We start from the raw sequence: 16,862 nt of genomic DNA on the forward strand, positions 1-16,862 counted from the left end.
CAGATTTTTCTGCCTTGCATAGTGCATTAAAATGCCATAATAAGTGACCCCTAAACTCTAGTAACTATTTTATGGCTATATTGACAGTTATTATCAGATACTAGGATAAGTTCTCTGACCAGTTTTCAATTATGCTTCTCGTAGCTATCAAATAACCTGCAAAACTCATTAATAGCCCCTACATCCTAATGTAGTCTTCATTTGCTGCCTATCAGTGCGCTTTTATGTGGTCTTACTCCACACAGTCACCCTACATACAGACAGGTGTGTAGACAGACATTTCTAACTCTACACAAATAATTCCATATATTCCAAATTGGTTCCGAATATCTCATTTAAAAATTAATTATGTGATTCTTCATAAAGATGTTTATATGCTACTCATATGCTGCTCCTCTGATTTAAAATAGCAGCATAAAATAAATGCAGAAAATTATTTTTCCTCCCTAAAATTACACAGGAATACTACTAAAATACAAAACACACCACAAATGTTTTGCCCTGTGCAATTTTAATTTTGCCTCTATTAATTAGTTACAAGTACAATCTATACATTGTTATTTTCAACACATTATAACTGAACTGAAAAGCAGAGAAGCAAAGAACCTCACAGAGCTCACAGAAGGTCTGAGGAAATTCAGCAAATAAATACCTAACCAGCTGTAAAAACCAATTTCTCTGGAAAATAGAAGGTTAGATTTAGATAAGAACAACACACACATAGGATAACAAATATAATCATTCTACCTGGCTGAAAAGAGAAGCTGACGCTAGCTGACACGGTTTCATTCCTGCACTTCGCACAAGGTTAAAAGTTGTACCGCCCCTCTCCAGAATCACCCTGGGAGTTAAAACTTGCATCTAGTTAGCAAACAGCCATGTAACTAACTATAACCATGAAGTGACTGATAAAGAACATGGATGCTTAAGGACAGACCGGGGTTACAGCAATAGCTAAAACTTGCCCTTGTTTAGGTCGATCTTTTAGCAAAATGGCAGCGTGATTACTCTTAATTTTAAAGCAAGTATGAACTGCTCCTTGAAATACACGTTGGAAAAAGAAGATATTGACATTTTACTGCCACATGTCAGTGGTGCTGTTCAATAGCGCTCAACCAGAGAGACTTACAGAGAACTGCTTTCAGGCAGTGCAGAGATATTGTAGAAATTTAAATATTAAATAAATTGGACCCCAGAGCTAACCAACACTTGCTCCATTTGTATACTAACAGCCAATCCGGCGGAGTTAATACCACCGCATAATCTATACGATACAGTTCTGTAGCTTAGCACACCCTTAAAATATTTTAATGCAAAATTGAACATTAAGATGTATTTTTAAAAGAACAGCTTTGGCAAAAGTTTCTGCAGTGGCGCAGAATACACTGCCAACTTCCAGGGACAAAGCAGCAAAACAGGTTCTCGGAAAGTAGGACACCACAGTATTCCCACTGCCCTATTTCTGGTCAACCTATTTCCACAGAAGCCATCCCAGTTATGAATGAGCTAAGGCTAGATCCTGAGGGGGGCAAGCAATGCCTTTTACACAGAGAAAGACTGTTACAGTCATTTTATAGGAAATGTTTTAACCCAGTCTAGGCAAATCTACATGTTTCCAACAAGCACTTGCTTCATATTCAAAAGAAACTCTAACAGATTAGAAATTAGAAAAAAATCTGAGCACACTGTTACTTAAGTGGGGGATTTGTCACCCACCAGGCTACTCTGGTGAGCTTTTGCTGGGGAAGAAAAAAAAATTCTATTCCGAGAGCTTTTCAAACGTTTTCTTGTACATTTGCTTCAAATAAAGCATTATTTCAGATATAGGGAAACACTTCCTTACTTCAATAGCATATGCTGTGATGTACACACGCAGACCACAGTGCCAGAGTCCTTAAGCATCTGTATAAAAAATGGAAATTATTTACTAGAAACTCATTCATGTCGATACAAGCATTATTCCAGCACATACTACAGCTTTCAGGTGGCCCTTCTTCCCACTTTACCAGGAAAAAAACAGAAAATTCATTTCACACACTATCCTGATTCCTCAGTTCCAAATCAAGACTAGGCTGCATCTCTTGAAACAATTGGTTATATCTGCTTTTAAGAGCTGAACAAAACCGCAATGCAGGAAAGATGCAAACCCAACAATCTACTGTAATCTCAAATTAAAACATCTCATCCTTGCTCCCATTACTTTCTGCTCATTTATTGCTTTCTGAAAATTATCTTTGCCAGTTCCTATCTCTCCATGCCTTTCATACTGTCCTCTTTTCTTGACCAAGCTCTGCTCACTCTTCTTCCTCCCAGCATTCATCCCATCCTAATCTCTGTAATGACAATTCCCCATAATATTTTAGCCCATGAGATCGCCAACCATGAAGAGAGATCAATACTTTAAAAGATTAGGTTTTCTGCAAGCTTCATAAACTAAGGAGAGAGTGATAAATGCATTAAATCAAACCCATCAGGATGCACACTTTTTAAGTGGAGGCTTCAAATCTAGCAGACTGAAAAACTGTGGCAAATTAGACATGATCCAGAGCAAACATCAAGGTTCTTTCTAAGTAAATTAATAGGTCAAAGACTAATTATTCATTTAGTTCAAAACAGACTCAAAATCCAGTTTCACGTTATAATAAAACTGTATCAGACAGTATGGAGAAACTGTCCATCTACTGAAATACTGGAAAAAGTGTTACCTATTTTACCGAGAAGAACAAGGCCTCTTTCCCTTCTGCAAGGGATTTTGGTAGCGAAGAGAAATAAATTTAAAAAAAAAAAAATCACACTACTTCAGAAATAGACTGTTTCTGTTAGGCATACATTCTAGGGTTTTTTCCCCAACACAAGATTTATAGACTTTGCACCATTTCTTTACAGCAAACTAACACTGATTTTTACTGATGCTTTAATAAAAGTAGTTTATTGAATTTCTTTACTTACAGCAATTTCTTTTCACTTTAAACAGAATAATTATTTTCTTTTCATATCAACGTATTTCAGGGTTTTATGCTTTGTATGCATGTGTGTGCATATAGAAACACTAATCTTAAGCGAACAAGAGGAAAGGGAGGCTGGTTTGTTTTTTAAGAAGGGAGGTAAAGAAAATTACAAAACTTTCTTAATGGAAATCTTCCCTCAAATACTAGTTTAAATTCAAGCCTCATTAGTACTTAGGCACTGAAATAACTTCAAAAGTAGTGAACAGTCATTAGGTCAGTGTAAATCAACACACTGCTTTCCCCACAACTTTTGAAATCAGTTCCTCCAAATTCAGAAGCAACTTAAAAGGAAGATTAAATTTAATCAGGACTAAATATGGCCAGCATTCAACATTGGCAAACTTGGGCTCTCAGATTTTGATAAAGGATGTACTCGCCTCACCTGAGCTAATTCTTCAGAGAAGCAAAAGGGTTTAGAAACCCCTAGTGTTTTTCAAATAGACATTGCATAACAATCCAGCTCTCTACTTCTATGACACACTTGTACAGACACAGACTGCAGCACTACCTTGAGTTTGTATTTAAAAAAAAAAAATTACCACACCTCACACATGTGCAAACTTTCAGTGCTTCTAATTATTTTATTGGATTTATATTATTTTATGATCTGGACAGCCTTAGAGTTCAAAATCTGTACTATTGCATAGGTAAATTTAACATTTCAGCTTTTTCAATGTTAAGATCTGTTGTATATAAGAGTGGACTGATTTAATGAGTTATTTAAATAAATAAATAAAAACAACACACAAAACAACCCTCGTCTACAACCAACAGCTGAGTAACACCATTGTAAGTGGTCACCCTTCCAACCAAGATCTCAGACCAGATGCACCAAGAAACTGAGTAAGCATGATATTCATTCCACAAATATTGACACGAACCAAATATTGACAAAATGAAGGTCTTGCAAAATCAATAAAATAAAACAGATCATTATAGGCTGTATCCCTCATGATTACTACTGCATAATCAATAAACACCTTCCTGGAATGATCATGCTTGTAAGAGCTATGCAAGTATGTCATCAGGCTAATCCATAAAGCTGCTAATAACTTACCTATCCAGTGAGAACACACCTCCTCTTTCAAGTGCACCTAGTAAGATATATAAAACAGAAGGAAAACAAGCATTCCCCTTTAAAAATTTTTATGGGCTACCTAAGCAAGGGCTATGAAATTTAGACATGAAAACAGCTCTGAAATTTAGATGGGATTTTTTTCCTGTATTCCTTTAATGCTGCATGGTATACATGTGTCATTAAAAAATTCCACTATCATATTTTTAAGCGCATATCATGTACAGCTGTAAGGTACTCATTGGGTAAGTAGTTGCATGATGTTTTTTCACCATTAGATGCCTTCTTCACTCAACTTACATATTAAAATCAGAATGTTTCACCACCCAAGACAGAACATGAGAACTCACAGGATACAACAAAAAAAGATTTTCATTACAGATTTATATTTCACACATCTTGCTGTACTGGTTTACTGGCATAAATAACAAGAATTTCAATAAATTTCAAAATTGACTCCTACTAGTGAAGCTATGACAATTACAATTACCATAGCAACTTTGCCTTTTTTTATTTACTGCTATTTTGTTGCATCAGCCAGCCTGGTTCTCAGAACTCTGGTTACTATGGAAGATGGAAGCTGAGAAATTTGCCATCCTGGGGCAAGGGAGATATGCAGCGGACAAGATGAAATGCTGCGGTCTGCAGAGCTTCACTTATTTAGGATTCATTTATTTTAAATATCACCTTCTGTAATCTTAGATGAGCGAGACAAATTATTAATATTACAAGACAAAAAATCTTAAATAAAACTCATATCAAATCAAGATAAATTTGCAAGTGAAAGATATCTAAATGAGCACGTAAATGCTAGTAATAGAGCTCCTGAAGCCTACTAAATAGAACACCTTTGTCCAGGCATTTCAGAGGCCATTACAGATTATTTTTTTCATCTCAGTTTACACACTGGCTAATATTAAACCTGTAATGCTGCTCTTTCCTTTTTTATATGACTGACTGTATCATTCTACCTTGCATCAGAGTTGAGGGAATGAAAAAAAGAATATTGAAATTTCGTAATTTGTTATAGAAATACTAGGAAGAAAGTACAGAAGGGAAACATCAAAATCTGCATAACACTATTTTAAATATGCTGTCTTAAATACCCACATTATAATATATACCCTCAAGAAAAATGGGCAAGTGCCTATTAGGTGATAAGGAAACAACATGCATTTCACACATGAATTTTACAATCAAACCTTCATTATGTAAACAGAAAAAAAAAAAATCATTCAGCATCATCTTCTTGACAAAACGAGACCATTTCTTATAGAGAATTTCTAACAATTTCTCAAACCTACCCTTTAACAGTCAGTATACTTCGAGTATTCCAGTAACCCTGTAGCATGAATCATCTTTTTTTAACCTAATGGGTTAGATACAGGATTTGTCTCATGTAATTCTTAGTGGTGGCTAGTGAGTGGAATTAGCTGAAAAAATCTGTGCAAGTACAAACATGCCCCGAATTTGGCAGAGCAGGGGGCTAGGGGGGAAATCACAGGAAAACAAAGCAGTAACGTCTTCAAACATGACATTTTATGCCCTGAAGGTTTTAACCTTAAGACAGATATACCTGTATAAACTCACATAACCCACAAACTATTAATTCAAACATCAGTGGATGTTACTCGCTAATCACAAAGGAAAACTACTACTGCATTCACTGACATCATTCAATAACACTCTGGTCTCTTTTCTTTGCCAAAAATACTTCCCCAAAAGCTGCTACATCTCATACTACTGCTTAAGGAAAGATACTTGCTATGTTCCAGCAATGTTTATCTTTCACTAACAGATAAAGATCCTCTAACTCTTTGGAAGAAGGCCAGTGTGTAAATACATAGATGGGGAAAACACAATTGAAAGTTTCCAGGCAAACATTTCCTACCTGTAGTTCTGTGCATGTGGGATGGGAATTTTTTAATGCACTAGTTACATAATCCATATTGCAGCAACAAAACAAGAGCACCCAACAAGCTACTATCTCTCTCATATATAAATTTTTATTAAAGTTGAGTTTCATAATATGAATTATCAAAATCGCAAAACAGCAATAAATATTTGTGTTTAGAAAAATGATTGCAGATTAATGTGATTGCAGACTCCTATTAATTTGAATGAAGTAAAATTCCACAGAAGCCATAAAAAAAGTTGAAAAAAGAGATGGATCTGTCAAATCAGATCACAGGATAAAGCAAAACAATTGAATCAAGACTGCCCCGCACAATAATATAACTCTTCTGCATACATGGATGACATCGAGGTAAATGGCAATACTGAATATATTAAATTCAGCCATTGCCACTTCGAATCATTATTGCCTCTCTACAGCTCAGCACAGAATAAAGTGCTCCCAGATCCAGCTAAAGGACTGCTAGAGATGAACATGATACCCACCAACCATGCCTCCAACACAAACACCACCAACAGAGACATACAGATTATCCCTTCACAGCAAATGGCCAAATTCCTGTAGGGGATAATTGGAAAACAACTTAACACCATGGAAACCTTTCTAGGAAGATGGAAATGTTTTTATTGACACCAAGACTAAAAATGGGACAGTAAACACTGTATTTCTCCCAAAAATACTCAAATTCATGCAGCACCTCTGATATTGTGCCAACAGGACTGGAGGAAAACAAATCCACTTAAGTATTTCTGAGACAATCTGTTCCATGAAACATTGAAAAATCCAGGAGACACAACTGTGAAGGGACAGGTTTTCTATACTATGCCTAGGGGGGAAAAAAATCAAAAGGAGGAAATGGGAAAGAAACTTGATAACTAATTAAGAGGCAAACAGCCCTGACAGAGTCTTTCGCCGAACACTGCACCAAAGCTGTGCAGTTTCTCACAAATGTTTAGCTGGGTCTCTATTCCAGTTAACAGAGAATTTTCTCAACATCAGTGGTCCATAATCCAAAGAAAATCTCTCCTTCAGCCCGTCAAGAGTTAAGTTTTCTCCTTTGCTCTCACAAACAGTGAAATAAGCTTTTGTGATATTTATCACAAGACATATAATTCATGTTCCAAACACACCCTCTACTCATGTCCTGTATTTACCCAACATCAGACTACTCATTTCTCCTGTTCAGTCACTTAATGAAAGGCTTCAGAACAGAGGAAAAGTATTTTCCATGATGACCTGAAAAAACTTTTTATCATTCCATTAGTGTCTATAATAGCTGGAGGGGGCAAGTACCTCTTTATTCATTCCATCAAACAGCCTGTGTTTTCTAATATCTAGACATCATTGCATCATTGACCTTTTTTCTAGTTTAGCTCACATTAGCACAGACAAATTATCAACCATATTTGCTACCTCGCAGAAAATAACATACAAGAATGTTCCAATCAGTTTCATTTGGGAGCCTTGCCCATATGAAGTCATTAATAATAAAGTTGGTGTCTTGCCAAACCTCTTAACCATAAGTCCATGCGACGCACTAATATCATATTTACAGAACAGCCCCAAATCTGCAGCAGATGATATAATTTCACTTTCTTCTAATTTAGATGCATAAAAGGAAAACAGTCTACCTAAAATGAAATGCAGAAGTTCCAAGAGAAACATTAGCAGCTGACACACACCATAGTCATGTGCAAGTCCCAGTCAGTGATTTGAGAAGGGGACAAAATGCACCCTCTCAAAGTCTACAGATGGTAACGAGCCAAGGATGCAGTTACTATGCTCCAGGAGACCTAGACAGAGATACAGGCCAGCAAGAAGCTCATGAAATTCAGCAGGGACAAATACAAAATGAGGCATCTGACCCGTTCAAGCAGTACCTGCAAGAGATTGACTGGCAGGGCAGCTGAAAACATCAGGGAGTTCTGGTGAGCAATAAGCTAAACATGCCAGGAGTGCACTGTAGAAGTGATGAAGGCTAACAGCACACTGCTCCACATCAACAGAAGCACAGCAAACAGAGCAAGAGAAGTAATTAATCCCTCTCATTTAACACTTGCTAGACTGCATGTGGAAACTGCATTCAGTTCTGGACCCACAGAAAGGAAGAAGCCTGTTTAACCTTGCAAAGGAAAGGCATTGGGGGACCTAAACAACAGCCTTCTAATATCAAGGAGACAGAGCCAAGTTCTCTGTCGAGATGCACGGAGGGTAAGGAAAGGCAACAGTCACAAATTGAAGGGAGGGATCTGACTGGACATGAGGAAATTTTTTTTTTTTCTCTCTGAGGATAAACAATCATTGGAATAGGTTGTCCAGAGAGGTTCTCCATTCGTGGAAGCTTTCATGGACTGACAGGAAAGAGCTCCCAGGTCTCAATCCACTGTCAGCCCTGCTTTAAAAGCATGTTGGACTACAGCGCTCCTGATATCCCCTGCCACCTGAATACCTCCACGATTCCAGATCCTCATAATGATTTTCAAATCACAGAACACACTTAAATAAAAACTCACAAAGAAACATCATCTTCACTTGAGTGTGGTTTATTTCAGCTGCTAATTTTAATACGCTTAGCAAATCCGGTTGGATGTTTTAGTAGGAGCAGAGGATCCCGTGACAATTTGGGGCTCACAACCCGATGCAAATGCTATGCTTTATTACGGAAATGGGATGAAAAAATATACTTTATCTTGCATGGCCTTACTCAGTAACACTTGCAGTCAATGAAAACAGAAACACTGATGATTCTGTAAGTCAGATCAGTTTGACTAATGAAAGGGCTGATTGGACCTGCAACTAAAATAACCTACAACACGACACCCAAAAGCTACATGCACACTCCAGTTGGAAAGCTCAATTGTTGAACACAGGTACAAGATCAGTGAGAAATAAAGAAATAAAAGTATGTCTACCAGAAGAAAACATTTCACAAGAGACAGATGAACTATTAATGACCACCTAGAAACTAAAAAACCCCAAACCTAAATTCAACTCTTTCCTCCAAAATAAACTACACAATAATGGGTCAGTGCTCCAATGTATCCAGTTATAATTACATTGTGTTTAGTAAAAGCACTCAAGCAAACACTCAGTTGAGTTGTATATGCTAAAGCACTCATCAATCAAACAGCACTGTACAGACCTTAGAGTAGAGTGGTCATGTCAATAATGCATTTCAACAAGAGTATGCTGGGGACATGTTGAAGCAGTTCTGAGATTCTATTTTGCTGCTTCGTGACCTGCTAATGCACATGGCTCAATATGTGCCTCACACTTATACCTATAACCACTGCACCACATTCAGTACAAAAAACCCACTGCCCACCACAGCTATTCGGCCATCATTTGCAGGTTAACCTGCTATAGCTGCCAGTAGTTCAGATAAGGCCCACATCAAAACCATAAAATTTTCCAAAATGGAACAAAGAAAATCAGAAGGTAGAGGGCCAAGATTTTTATGCTCTCTAACCCACCAAGAGCCACAATTTATTACCACATAACCTCACTGAGAGCCCACCTCTTGCCTCTTCTACTGGTAGGACTGCACTGTCTTAGGTACCTGGCACTATCAACAGTAAATGCAGAATGCTAAAGTGAGAAAGGTCATGTGTAAAGTCCTGTAGGAGGATCTGACCCTGTAATCCACCTCCTTCAGCTGTCTCGTTTCTAAAGAGTAAGAATTGTACCCTGAAATCTGACTTATATCTTTCAGTCAGTGGAGACTCTTTTCGAGCCCACATGATGAAGCATAATCACAACCTCAGGGAAGAGAATGAAGGATAAGAAATTGAAGGGGAAGGAATAGGGATAGCATGGGAACCTGACAGGGTTCATGCCTGCACTTGGTGAGCCTTCGGGGGCTTACGCATGCACAGACAGGAAAGAACATCACTCCCTAGCGCTGTCAATCCCAGCAGGTCACACATGACAGCTCCCAGGAGCTATATGAGACAAGAACACACATCACCAGGGTCGTGCCATGCACGTACCATAAACTGCAGACCCATCAGTATCTTGTTTACAAGAATGCATAACAATCTTACAGTCAGAGAGCAAGCAGAATCATTTAGAAAGTTACAGCTGCTGGTCCAACCAAGACAGGAGAAGGCGATTTTCTTCACATCATCTACATACACCTGACAACTACTTGTGAAATTCACAGCATACGATAGGGTTTTTTACTTGACAGAACTGCTGGTGCCACACATTAGTCCTGTGTTTTCCCTGAGAAGCTGCATTTAAGGTAACTGGTGCTTTTGGAGTGTCCTCCACACACACTGGACCATGCCTGTTGATGTTTATCTCCTAGTCACAAGAGCCTGCTCACACTACAGTATGTGTGTGCTCTCTCATATGGAAGGTCTGAGCATCACCCCTTCCCCATCTACATCCCTCCCAAAATGACAGGGTAATACATTCACCAAAGGTGACCCTCTGTACTGTCTCTTCTGTAGACATGAAAGGGAGATATGGTGGGGCTGTACGAGCATATGCTCCGTCGGAGCTGCAGCCTCAGACATGGTTTGGAAGGGCTGCCCCTTCCCAGGGAACCAGCTCTTCTGCTCGATGGACCTGGAGTGCCTATTCCAACTGAAAAGATAAGGTATAGCTTGAGTGAAATCTCCCCTACTAAACACCTGGCTTCAGGACAGAGGGCACTCCTAAAGACTAATTCATTCTCTTGAGCTTTCTAATCTTAAATGCCCTAGCACAGGTTGTTTTAGCAAATACACTTTCATATTGCTGATTGTAAAGCTGTGCACACTCACATCCTCCCCTCAAACACGTGCTAGCATCAAAATTGCTTTCCAGCCTCTTCTTTTCTCTATAATAACTAGTGCCAGAAAAGCAAAGCAAGAAATGCAACAGCTGCTTTGCAGCCTGCTGAATACAGCTTCTTGTAGGCATGTGTGGAAGATGACAGTTTAGGAGCAGACACGAGGTGTGCTGGAACACCTTTGGCAAGCTAGGTTTAGGTAGGAGGAGCTAGATCTGGTAGTTTCATCCTACCAAACAGAGAAATATTATTCAGGAGTACACTAACCCTTTCAGTGCAATGGAAATTCTTGATCACGGGATCTGGGTGCTCCTACAGCACACCAGACTGCTAGATCTAGGAATTTGGAATTAAATGCCATATCAGGAGTAAAACAGAGGACTCATCTGCTCTGTCACATTGTGCCTCAAATTCCCATTCACTACAAAAGGATATAGTGAATATAAAAATATGCAATTTTCAAGACTACTAAGTAATGTGCGCTATTTTTCTCAGTTTGATATGCTAAAAACTATTTTGAATAAGCTTTCCTCTCAGATCTTTGCCTCTGTCAAAGACTTCATCTACTGAGCTAGTTCACAGAGAAAGCATGCTATAGATCCCCAGTGACTCACATAGTAGTTGCATTCCAAATCCTGAAACTGCCTCTTTCCCAGCCTGACAGCAACTCTGTGAATGTTTTCACATATCAATTAGCCTTTGACAATGTATCATTTGCCAACAGATTGACAAGAAGTAATGAAACGTTAACAAACAAATAACAACTGTAAAAACTGTCACCTTGCAGTAGGTAGCTTCCTGCCATCAGATTGCTCTCAATTCCTGCCACTTCTCCTCACCATCTAACTGTGGGTCCTGCCTCTGTGAATGCAAAAACACATTTCTGGCCTTGGCTCTCTCAGTTCTGTATAATGAAAGTTACCATCAATGCAAGTTCCGTGAAATCAAGTATTTTTAAGTATACACATGAAGCTGTATAATATATCACAAGCTTCAATAAAAGCAAGCTTTCAATTTAGGAGAGCTGCCTACCTCTTCAGAACTCCTCTGTAACTTTTTGTTTATATGGATTCACTTCCTGAAAAAAAAAAGTGCATATCTCTTCATTTGAGCTCTATCATGGAAAACCCCAAACTCCTCTTTTCTTGTATTAGCACCTGGGTGACCTAAATCATGGAAGACATGGACACATAAATGAAATTATCTGTGAGTATTTCTTTTTCATTATTCATTTCTGTCTAAAACTGCAGATGCTTTATCACTTCTCTGTGTCCTAATGCCCTTCCTGATATTTTGTTGCACTACTAAGCCTTAGATCAGCACAGACAGCTAAGTCACTTAAGCACATCAGCTCCAATAAATCAGGACAAGTCTAAGTCTTACATTCTTTCTCACCTAGCTGAGAAACCATTATTGCAAATCCTAGAGGCTGAGAATACTGAACAGCAAATCAGAGGACATTTTCTGAGCTTATTTCCATAGGTGGTGTTAGTCACCTGCATTAAACCATTTTGCTGGGGTGTGCATGTAATACTTTCTGAGTTCTATTTCATAATGAAAGAATAATTTTTCACCAAAGTCAGCTTTCCAAAGTTTCATTAAGGTTCTTCATAAGAAACACAGATTCCCAACAAATGTTCACATCTATCTAAAACAAATGAAAGGTCTTATTTTAAAGACTGTAAACCATCTCCTTCATGTCCAAATAGAAAACATATGCCACAATTTAGCCTGTCAGCTTTGGCAACTTAAAAATAAACCTTTTCCTTGATGCCAGTTATATTCCAATACCTACTGGATAAGAAGGTTGTGTTGCTGGTTGTGTAAAACAATTAACTCCAGGGCTGATCAGAAAGAAGTCCTTAGTTAGACAGCCCTGACTTCTTCAGCAGAAACTGTATCCTACGTCGTCACGAAAATCACTGGATTTCCTTCTTCATAGGAATGCTACAGAATCTCCTATGCAGCTTTTAACTCCTCGCTCATTTTCTTGGAGTCTGTATCTGACTGCGACAGAACCTCCAAAACAGAACTGGATTTATTGCTGCCACACTAATCCCCTACCCAGTGGCTATAGAGACAGTAAACCATAAAGGTTGTTCCATCAAGCAACAAACAAGCCAGTCACACAGCATGATATATATTTCTTTAGAAGTGCATAATTATGTATTATCGTTCAAATTCAAACCCAGATTAACAGAACAATGTATCAAACCCAAATACTCCTCAAAATACCTAAGTACCATCTACACACCAATATACAAGTCATTAGGAAAAATATTTCACTACTAAAAGCATTGAAAATAAAGATTAGAACAGCAGTAAGTCATGCAAGGATGCATCAGAGAAATATTTCTCTTCCACTATCTCAAATAAAAAGTAGGCATGAAAAAGTTATCTCCTCCTTGAATGATGAGGAAGAATAATGCAATGTACAAAACTGTTTAGAAAAATCTTAACTAAATATCTCATCTAGAACACTGCTTTGCGTTAGATAGCAACTCATCATCACATGCACGCAGGTAGTATTGAGGAATGGGCACAGAATCAAATTTCACAGGCAGCATCCAGACAGCGTATTTGTCTCCAACAGGTAGAAAAGTAAACTCTTATTTTCTTCTGGGTTTGCCAACAATCATGTATTTATCTCATCAGACTCAACAAACAGATCTAACTGCATAAATACGCACAGCCATTCCAGTTCTCTCCTCTCCTTTGTTCAGGACAACTGTTAGCTGCTACCACTTTTTATTTTCACCCTACAAAAATCAAGCTAACCTTCCCATTGTATCCAAAGCCACCTGCCTTAAAAAAAAAAAAAAAAAAAAAAACAAAACACAAAACCAAAAAAAACCCCACCAACCAAGCAAAATGAAATTCTGTTTTTCCCTGGATTCTGGAATGTGAGACAGATTGGCAATGATCTATAATAAATACAACGGCAAGTCTTGTTTAAGCTGGGACTGCAAAATGTGTGGAGAGTACCCACAGCATAGAATGCGCAGTTATATGACAGAAACTTCAAGAAATAACACCTGTTTTAAAATATACTTCAAGTCTAATTTCAGGTCTCAACATGGAAAAAAATTCCAACATTAAGATGGTTTATGTCATCCTATGTGCTATCTATACATAATGGGACAGATCCTATTTACACAACTGCTGTTCTTTCCAGAAGAACCTTGTTTATTCAGTATGCATCAGATCTGCCACAGAACCGATGCAGTTAAGGATAACTTATTCAGTTAGTGGTCTCTGCTCTGTTTGTTGCCCAATATCTGCATCATAAAGAGCATAACAACGCACCACATCCAGAATATCCCAAGCATTGTGACCATTAAAGATCACAAGCCATACCTCCTGTAAAGAATGCATCTCACTAAAGATAAACAAAAGGGAACAAGGAAAACAAAACCACATTTGCCTGGATCAAAGTCAGGACTATGATTTACTGAATTCTGTGCTCAAGCCTGTCCACTGACCTCAATGCTGAGCATTCAAAGCTCCCAGCAACTTCTTGTCAATTGCTTCTGCACACCACGGTCCAGATTTCTAAATTGCCACACAGAAGATGGAAAACCTCACTACAAATAACAAGGAAGCAAGACAGGTTCTCCACTTCAGCAAATGTCACCCTATCCAGAGATGCCCATCTCTCTCTCCCCAAATATATATTTTTTTTTTTAATTTGGAAGAATAGCTACATCTGTTAGATTATATAAGTCAGAGTAACTCCATGAACTGAGCACCTCTTGTGCATGTCTTTGCCCCATCTTTAGAATTTGCTTAATTCTTTTGGCCCTGGTAAGTTTTTTTGTTTGTTTGTTTTTTAAGCCACAAGAAAGAAGGGATGAGCAAAAAAACCTATTCAGTCACAATACGCACCTACCTTCTCACTGCCATATTTACATGTCAGCAGTAGAGTATGAACCTCAAACCTTTGTACACAGCTGTGCTGACTTTAGCATCTCTTTTCAGACAGCATAATAATTACACAGGCAGAAGTCTGTTAATCCAGGGGGGAATTGATCTGTAAAACTGTATAATTAGCTTCGACAGAACAGGAACATCGATACAGGAACATCAAATGAGAACATTTTGCAAACTCCATTCTTAGCTCTGCACCTTTCCTATTTTAGGAGGATAAGGCTCCTGTGCTCTAGCAACAGAGGTCACAAACACACAGCATAAACCCAAATTCAGCCAGACTCCTCCTTACTTCCAGAAGCCACTGCCTGCCTGGCAGTTCCCGGCACAGAACCTGCAGCTGCTGCGGGAGTGGCCTCTTCAGAGCATTCCCCTTCGGGACTGCCCTGCTGCCAGTCTTCTGCTAGAAAGGCTACTGCCATTTATCCCACCTATCTTTCGGCTATAAACCATCAAAAGATAACTTCATGGAAAAAGACATTAATATAAAAAAATATATATATCTGGAGTCAGGCTCTACCTTTTTAAAATTTCAAAAATGTCAATATAGCAAAAAATATCTACACACTTAAAGGAAATACCACACAAAAATCAAAGGCGCTTAGCAGCTTCTTCAGAATAATTAAAGTTTCATAGCAGTGATTAGCTTGTTATTTTAAAAGAATAATTATTATTGGCTTTTTTCAACATAAAAGCTGAGGATCAGCTCAAATGATAATTTTTAACATTCATAAGCTGGGATGGATCATGAAAGCTGCATATTATAAGACACTTTCAGGACTCTCATACCTCAAAACCCAGGAAGCATAATAAGCAAATAAAAGACAGCAACATCAGCTAGGCACGTGTGTCTGCAACAGCAACAACAGCAAACCAGTAGCATTGGCATCAAATTGTTTGGTACCAACAAAGATTTTGGCCAGGGCTGAAGGCAATAAGGTAATAGAGCTTCCTGAAAAGAAATCAATACCTGAAACCAAAGAGGATCATCAAATTACAAAAATTGTCCCTTTTTTTCTTTTTTTTTGCCACTCAATTTTTAATGAGCAAAATGTTCACTGCACAAGTTCAAATGCTGCCAATGCCTTTTAAGTGGGGTTTGCAGATGATTAATGGTATGTTCCTCTAAAGCATGATAAGAAACAAAATAATGAAAAATCATCCGTTCAAAAGGAAAAACAAGAACTAAGCTGTTCATTAAATACATTTAAGTCCTACAGTTTAAACATTTAGAAAAGAATAAGAAAAAAAGCCCAACCCCCCCCCCCCCCAAAAAAAAAAAAAAAGAAAAAAAAAACCCACACAGGAAAAGCCAAAAAGCAAACCAAGGCATTTTAAAATTGTATCAGGAGAATTCAAGAGCACGTTCATATTCTACCAAAGGTAGTTTCTTGTTCTACATCTTTAAGAAGTTACAAGTAAAGATCATAATTCAAGATCTTTGCTTATATTTCCTAATTAACACACATACTTTGGCAGCTTTGTAATTTGGCTTCTATTCAGCAAAATATTAACCATATGCCTGAAACTAAGAACATTTTATACCTTATTGGAGTCAACTGGAAATAGCAACATGCATATACATTAAAAATGAGACATATGCTCTAGTGGGAGCCTTGGTGCTAAAAGGTCTTAAATAATTCATGTTTGAAACCATTTTGAAATTCTTTGATGAAAGGTAAGATGTCAAGAATAGTGCTAATTTTATCCTAATTTAAGCTACTAAAACTTCAAAATATACATGTATTTTTTAAACTAGACAATAGAACAACCCCCCAATCATTTGCCCCCGTTCTGCAAAGAGGTAACCTCACACATTTAGCCATAATACCGACGCCTAAGACTGAGATAAGCACATTATTTTCATACTCTGAGGTGTCGGATAAACGACATATTTCCTCATCCTGCAGGGGAGACGCAGAAACTAATGAGCTCACCAGCCCCATCGCTCATTTGATAGGCTTAAGACACCTGCATATGCATTAGCTGGTTTTTATTTATTTTCATATTGATACAAGTATATGAAGAAATAAATATATGGATATTATACATATATTTTTGTATTATATATAGACGCACATATCTCGCTCTGGTGACTCCTGCCAGCAAAGAGGAATGCCCAGAGCCCCGCTTCCCCCGAGGCCATTTGCCTGGCACCTG

General features: G+C 38.0%; 1 protein-coding gene across 1 annotated transcript in view; it reads right to left on the reverse strand.

Moving 5' to 3' along the window:
* The window catches only part of FAM171B (family with sequence similarity 171 member B), a 33,437-nt gene that overhangs the window by 15,220 nt on the left and 1,355 nt on the right, over positions 1-16,862 (reverse strand).

Source organism: Phalacrocorax aristotelis, chromosome 5 (assembly GCF_949628215.1).
Source record: "Phalacrocorax aristotelis chromosome 5, bGulAri2.1, whole genome shotgun sequence".
NCBI classification, from domain to species: Eukaryota; Metazoa; Chordata; class Aves; order Suliformes; family Phalacrocoracidae; genus Phalacrocorax; species Phalacrocorax aristotelis.